This window comes from Diorhabda carinulata, chromosome 7 (genome assembly GCF_026250575.1).
Source record: "Diorhabda carinulata isolate Delta chromosome 7, icDioCari1.1, whole genome shotgun sequence".
Lineage (NCBI taxonomy): Eukaryota > Metazoa > Arthropoda > Insecta > Coleoptera > Chrysomelidae > Diorhabda > Diorhabda carinulata.
The window spans coordinates 10,848,914-10,856,828 of NC_079466.1; positions in this window are offsets into that span (position 1 = coordinate 10,848,914).

Sequence of the window (7,915 nt, forward strand, 5' to 3'; positions counted from 1 at the left end):
ATGGTACCTGTCAGAAGAATTAGTGGGCTTATCGTTGTTAGATGACAATGTTCCGGTGCAAGTGAAAGAGCAAACAGTTGTTGTGATGAAAACTCGAAAAAGGACAATTGAAAACTCGAAAAAGTTTATTACTAATTATATTAGCTCATTAATATCAAAAAATCTAAGCGATTTTGCCAGTAAGCACTCGTTTCTATTATTAGAGCTATTTGAATTACCTCATACAATCATGGATAAAAATCCTAAATACTGGATGTCCGGTGAAAACTACCAACACTGCAAAACAGTATTGTCTGAGTTAAAAGTATTTAATGATTTGGCTGAGAGAGGAGTAGCGCTTATACAGCAATACAATAATTGTTTAAGTGTGAAGAGAAAAACAATACAATTTGAGACACATGGAAACACAGTTTCCACGTGTCTCAAAAAATTGTTGTGGATATTGTTACTGCGTACAAGGAAACAAAATTATGTAAATACAATATCATGAGAACAATCAATATTATCTCTTTGTGTTACAGTTTACAGTGTAGAAATGATTCTTATTTGAAATATACTCTTCTTCCTTTAGACGAATCAATAATTTTTTATTTAACCAATCAGTTGCATCGTATAATAAAAATTTTTCACTCAATTACTACTATATAATATATAATATAATATAAATATATTCATGCTAATAAATATTGGCTATTTGTGCAAAAATCAATATTTTACATACTGACTTTACAAGCATGTAACTTTTTAAATATTGAAGATACGAAAAATTCATTGAAGACTTTTTCGTAGTCTGTCAGATGAACTACAAAATTGCTATTTAACTTTTATATCTAACTGAAAAAGCCAAAAAACGAAAAATTTTAATTTCAAAGCTCTGTAAAAAATCAAATAATGGATATATGTACTCGGATCAATGGAATTTTAAGGTATAGTCATTAAGGTGAAAAAAATCAATTTTCTGTGTTATTTAAACGGTGAAACTTGAAATTCGTTGAAGTACCTTTTAACATTGAAATTATGAGCTTTGCTTTGGAGAGGATATTTGTTCACACATATTCTACGATATTTTGGGCGGAGAGCATGAAAAAAAATATCGAGTTTTCTGAAACACCCTAATTTATATATATATATATATATATATATATATATATATATATACTGTTATGGTATTATAGTGTGTAATGTTTATTTTTATAAATTTTATTTTAAATAAAATCAGATTTTAATTTGGGCGCCATTAGTAATTATTTGAATTTCTTTATTTTATTATGTTATTATTATTTTTTTTATTCTCAGGGTATTATATTGTGAGGTCAAATTAAAAAATTTTATTGCGATAAATTGTTATGGTTATAAGGTCAGATTATAATAGTTTAAGACCGGGTCTGTTCTTTATAATGAATAAAATATTCAAAATATACAATTTCTTAACTAGCTATTACAATTATTTTATTTTACAAACATTCATTCATTCATTCATACTCATAATTACACTCATAAAACTAAATTATATGGAAATGTGAACTCAAATATTATATACTAAAAGAAATACTTAAACTTAATAGAACAGTACCTTAAGTGTTTTTTTTTAAATTGGAAATTGTTACGGCCTTGCAGAATAAACAGATACTCCGCTGTAGTTCCACTCCTGTTCTTTTCCTTTTCACAACTTCTTTATCTTGGAAATTGTCCCTTTGTGAGTATTCTCACTTATTTCACTTTATTTAATTGTTTTTACTAATTTCTTATTACTACACTTATACAATTATTAATTATCAATCCTTTGAATATTTTATGCTTTTTTTATCAAGATTTTAATTTTTTTAAATTTCAATTAAAATTATTTTGCTCTTTTTTCTCTTGCAAAAAAAATTTCTCTCGTTGTTGATTCTCTTCTTCATTGTTTTTTTTTAAACAAACTTTTTTTTTTTAACCAATGATATTTATTTTAAAAGTTAGTTACTAAATTGTCATTTCTAAATTTTTAAATTATTGTGACTTTATTCAAATAATATTATTCTATAATTTCTTTGTTGTATTTATTTCATTCCTATGTTATTAATTTTATCATTGCAGTTGTCAAAATTTTTATATTTTATCATTTATAACCTTAAAATTTATGTTGGTATGTCACACAAATTTTTGAAGTTGGTGCTCCTGTTTTTATCTGTCAATTTATGGATTAAATTCTTTGATTATACAGGATTTGTCAAAATTAAATAATAATTTAGAATATAGTGTTGGCCAAAACTTAATATAAAGAATGTTATTTATTTTATTGTGATAAACTGCTCTAAGTAACCGAATAACAGAACTGAACTTATTGCTTTATTTATATCTTATTATTATTTAATAATTTATTTTGGATATATTCATACCATAACAATATATATATATATATATATATATATATATATATATATATATATATATATATATATATATAATAAATAATTATTCTAATATGCCTATTAAATGAAAAAACAAACTTATGTTCACAAAGACTCAATTACATTGAAAGAAGTAATAGAATAATTCAAAATCAAAATCGCTATCTTACTGTATCTTTGCTCCGATTTTATACTGATCTGGTAAATAATACTATGACTTCTCGATTACCTTTTACTAAACGTTCAATACGTTCTAAAAGAAGTTGAAGAAGTCGTAGCTCCTTGACAGTCATTGAAGCGAATCCCTTTGTTTATTCTTTAACTTTATCTTCCTCTAATTCGTTCCGAATTTCTCGTAACATAATTTTATCTATGATTAATAACTCACAAATTTCCGTACAACCGGAATTGTTCGACGATGAACTGATGCCACCTCCTATTTCTATTCCCGTTCCACAATCATCTCAGCCAAAACAAAGACGTCGCAGACACTGTGTTGTACAGTTACGAATGACTCAAACAACGCAACAATTAGAGCAGCTAGGTGAGCATCTATTCCATATAGGTCCGCTAAATGAAATGTGTTCTCATTGCGATGTTTTTTTTTGTTAGCGAGAAGAAAAATCGCCAAAACGTCCGTTTGAGTTGTTGCAAGAACGGTTCCTATACTCTGCCGAATTTGAGTCAATGGCCAAGGAAAAAAAAATAAAAAATTTGTATTCAAATTTGGTAGAGTTTAGATAAGAAATTCTTTCGATCAACAGTCTATTCTCACAGAAGACTAAATCGGAATAACAAAACCAAAAGCATTAAATTCGGCGGACTTTATAAATACCGAACAGAAATTTGTGGAAGTTTTTCTAGTAGATTATGGCATCTGCGACAAAACCAAGAAAAATTTCGAGTCGCCCAGGAAACAGTTTTGCGTCATATAAATATCAATCGCCATGAACACAATTTAGCGCAAATAGCAAATCGATAGTTATATTACCATCAACATTTCAGAGTTACGAACGGAATCGTCAAAGACAATATCTGGATGCTATTATGGTCATCGCCCGTCAAGGTCAGCCAGATCTATTCAAAACGATGACGTGTAACCCTCGGTGGCCCAAAATAATAGATACCGTGAAACGGGCTTACATTGAACTCCACGGTAACATGAATAATTTTGTAATAAAGATTATATTGTTCCACAAGTTGGCCTGAAATTGTTTTTGGGATCGATCTATTTTTTTGAGGCTCGCAAATATGTTTTCCTTGGACTTTCTTATGAAATTTCATTTCAGGTTCTAATGATTAAAGAGAATTGAATTTGTTTTTATAAAAAAAAAACGTTAGAGAAAAAAATTCTCTGAAACTTTGGTCTGCAACTAGCCTTTTACAAAATATATCCTTTAACGCCTTATTCTACATAAGACCGTAAATGATTTGAGTTCTGAAATATTATTAACTACATAATAAAAAAAAAATGTAATTTTTTTGGAAAAGTTTGGTAACATTTAACGGCAAGATTCAACGTGTTTAGGCGACATCGCGAGTGATTTATATAAATATTGTGTTAGTTTTGAACCGTTTTGTCCTCTTGCAGCTATATGGATAAAAGTAGTGTGACTTCCGGTTTTGACAATAGAGCTATTTTTGTAGCGTTATTGAAAGACTTTATTAGTGTTGTGCTAAAGAAATCCATGTTGTCTAAAGTTGCATCTGCTAAAAAGAAGGCATGGGGATGTTTAGCCGACTAATTTTCGAAAAACGTTGGGAAGCAAACTAGTGTTGGACAGTTAAAAAAGCTATTGAACAATATGAAAACCGCAGTCAAGAAAAAAACTGATGTCAACGCAACTGGAAATAAACCAATAACATTGTTGTCATGGGAGGCAGATTTCTTAAAAATTCGCGATTCAAACGATAACACAGTTTATTGCAAAATACCAGGGGCTTCATGCGTTGGATTGGGATCACGTAATATGCACGTGAGTGCAATCTATAGCACCACAGACAGTCGGAATGCGAAATTTTGAAGCCCAATCTGCCTTGAAATTTAATCCAATCTTCAGACTTCGACACTATTTTATCCAATACACTTGAAAATGTTCTGTTGACGGTACTTCTTTCAACCTCCATGTCGTTGGCAACACCACTTTGGAATCCTGGATCACTAACGTATCTCAGAAAAATTTCCATCTTTTTCCGTGCAGTTAATCCTCCACCCCTTGCATTAGTGTTTTCATGAAGAAAGTGCGAAGTGAGAAAATCTACGTTTTTGCTCTCAAACCATAATAGTCCCTTACATAGATCGGGACTTATATCACGCCGGTCTCTATAACGTTTCACACCACGCAGGTTCATAAATGCAGTCATCTTTCGTGTACAAGTACGGGGTCGGATTGACTTGCGAATGGATGAGTATTTACTTGCTACAGAAGTATTTACTTGCGTTTATTCACACCAAAATTGGCATTTTTCGGGGTTTTACTAGCCTCTCAAGTATTTACTCGCGAGTAAGAGTAAATACTTGTTTTATTCACTTCAATTTTGGCGTTTACTTATCATTTTAGTATGTTCAAGTATTTACTTGTCCTACACGTTTTTATTCACACCGCAAAATAAGGGACCAGAATACAAACGTCCCGAACAATTTATGCAGATGCTAATCGTTGTCGGGTAACAAATAGACGAATTGTACCCTATAAGCTTATCTATTGAGCAAATATCAATGACATATCAATATCAAAGTGATAAGTTTCCTCTATACCAGGAATCTCAAAACTTTCCAGCCTTAAGGCCATACTGATTACTCCAGTAAGTTCCGAGGGCCAAAACAATATTATCATAGTTGCCGCTGGTAAAAAGTGAAATAGTCTGATGAAAAAAAAAGTCCGAAAAAGTACTCAACGTTTAAAAAAGACTGCAAATCGACTAGAGTCCGCAAAACGGTAACACTGCATATTATTAATTTTCCTGTCATTACCTGTATTTTCAAGATTAGTCATAGAGTACAAGCCATGAGGAGTAACGTGACACGACATCTAGTGGACACAAGCGGTGTCACTTCGAGCAGTGATGAATGAAAAGCATTGCCCTCTTACTGAATTACAAAACAACGCATGGCTGTGGAAGTTAGCATTCTATGTTGATTTGACGAAACATGTGAACGAACTGAATTTGAGATTGCAAGGAGGAAACTAGCATCTTCCTGATTTTTACACTAATATCAAATCATTCCGGAAGAAATTGATACTGTTTCAATCACAACTACGAAGTAAATGTTTTTCACATTTCAAAACATGTGGAATATTCAGCCACACCACTGAGACTGAGTTTCCTATCAATTTTGCAATCGAAACTTTGAGTGCTTTGAGAATAAAGTTTGATACTCGTTTCTCGGACTTTGATGCCATTGCGAATCAAATTAAGATTTTTCAGAATCCTTTTGATACTGACAGTGAAACCCTAGCCCCGGAACTTCAAATGGAAATGAGTGATCTACAGTGCAGTGATATAATTAAGAACAAATATCAAAACTCATCTTTGTTGGAATTTTATAAGAGTCTTCCACTGACACAATTTAATAATTTGTGTAAATTTGCTCGTGGGCTGTTTTCTGTTTTTGGTACTACTTATTTGTGTGAGAAGACCTTCTCCAAAATGAAGTACACAAAAAATGTTTACAGATCTAAATTAACTGATGAGCATCTTAAATCTCTTTTAATAATTGGTACAAGTGAAATTAGTCCACAACTACAAACTATTGTCAGTGGAAAATCTCAATTACAAAAATCTCATTAGTATTTTATGTCATTATGCTTGTTGTAAGTTATGTTTTTATTTAAAATGTATAAAATGTTAGTTGGATTCATTTCAATAATTTGTTAGTTATTATATACTGAAGTTAAATTTTCTGCATATTATACATGTCTTTACTCATTACAATTCTGTGTTTCTTTATCCAACTTATCACAAAAACAATAACAATAAGCCTACAACAAGGTTATAAGTAGTTAGCCCATGACCATATCAATATAGATGTCATATTAATAATTATTCAACATAAAATTAGAATACTTCAGTAAACTAAATTTAATTTGCTTTAAGAAATAAGTTCTCTAAAAGGAGTTTTCAAGTATGATAGCTTTTCGCGGGCCGGATGTGGCCCTCGGGCCGTAGTTTGGATACTCATTATCTAGATAGTAGGAGAATGCAATATAAACATGTTACTTTACTTTTAGCAAGATTGTAAAATAAACGTCTAACAAAAGCAGTCTTGGAAAGATTGATGGAAAGAAGTTATTGGTTTCATTTTTTCGATACTCCCATAAAATGCAGAGTGATTCATTTGAAAAACCGAGAAAATAAGGTATTAGTATTTTGAATCACCCTGTAATAGATTCAATAAATATTAACGAAATAAATAATTTTTCAGGATTTTCACTACTATTTGAATGTTTTGGCTGCAACAAAACCTCATTCTTGAATTTCTCTTACATTGTGCAGGGTATTAAATTTGTTAAGTTTTTAATAGAAAATTGGTTATAACTTTTCAAATACCCTGGAGAACACATAACAACCCTATATTATTGTAATTGGAAAGTCAAGTTGATTCCAAATATGCAATAAAATATTGGGTGTTTTATTTAGAAAATGTTACTTTGATATAGGACAACATTCTGGAACACCCTGGAAGATTGTAAATAATTTTTATATAATATTTGAAAGTTTCAAATTGATACCTCAAAGGAGGCACTGAACTTTATCGCACTAATCAATCACCCTGTTTATTGACATGAGAAATTGTCTCCTGAAGCAATGAAGCATATTCTAAAATAAAAAAATAATTTTGCGAGGACCAGAAGCCTAAAAGGATCTTTAGTCAGACAGTTTACACTTTATTAATTACAAATTTGAAAAGTATGGAAACGAAAAAGGATTGGAGCAAGTGAAGTCTGGGATCAGTTATTCAAAATTCTACTCTAAGGGAATGGTAGAAAAATTTGATGAAAAAAAAAGGAATTGTAAATACAGGATTCTGATAAAAATGAATTTGTTAATATTAGAGATGTTAGTAACATTACTCCTGAAAAAGTTGAAACCAGTAACAGAATATTAGAAGAAAAGCATGTTCTACTATTTTGATTGCCAATTGACTGCCCAAACATATTAGATTTTACTTAGATCTAATATGAGGCTGGTCATGGTTCAAATAAATATAAACACCCGAAAAAATAGTGGCACCAAGAAGAGACATTAATTCCTACTACAAATAATCTTGCTAAGGCATTAGATTAAAGAGTTGTGGTATTATAGAAGACAAGGGATTTCTTATCAATCAGAGTTCATGGACTCAATATCCGGTACACTCTTGTTGGAGCACAGAAAGTATACCAAATATGAAGTAATATTTTTATAATTCAAAAGATGAGCTCTCGGCCATATCTCGGGAGCCGTTTACAGGAAAAAAAAATTATAACAAAAGTGACCTCGAGAAAAACCTGGAAATTATTTACAGAGTTGTAGGTCCACCG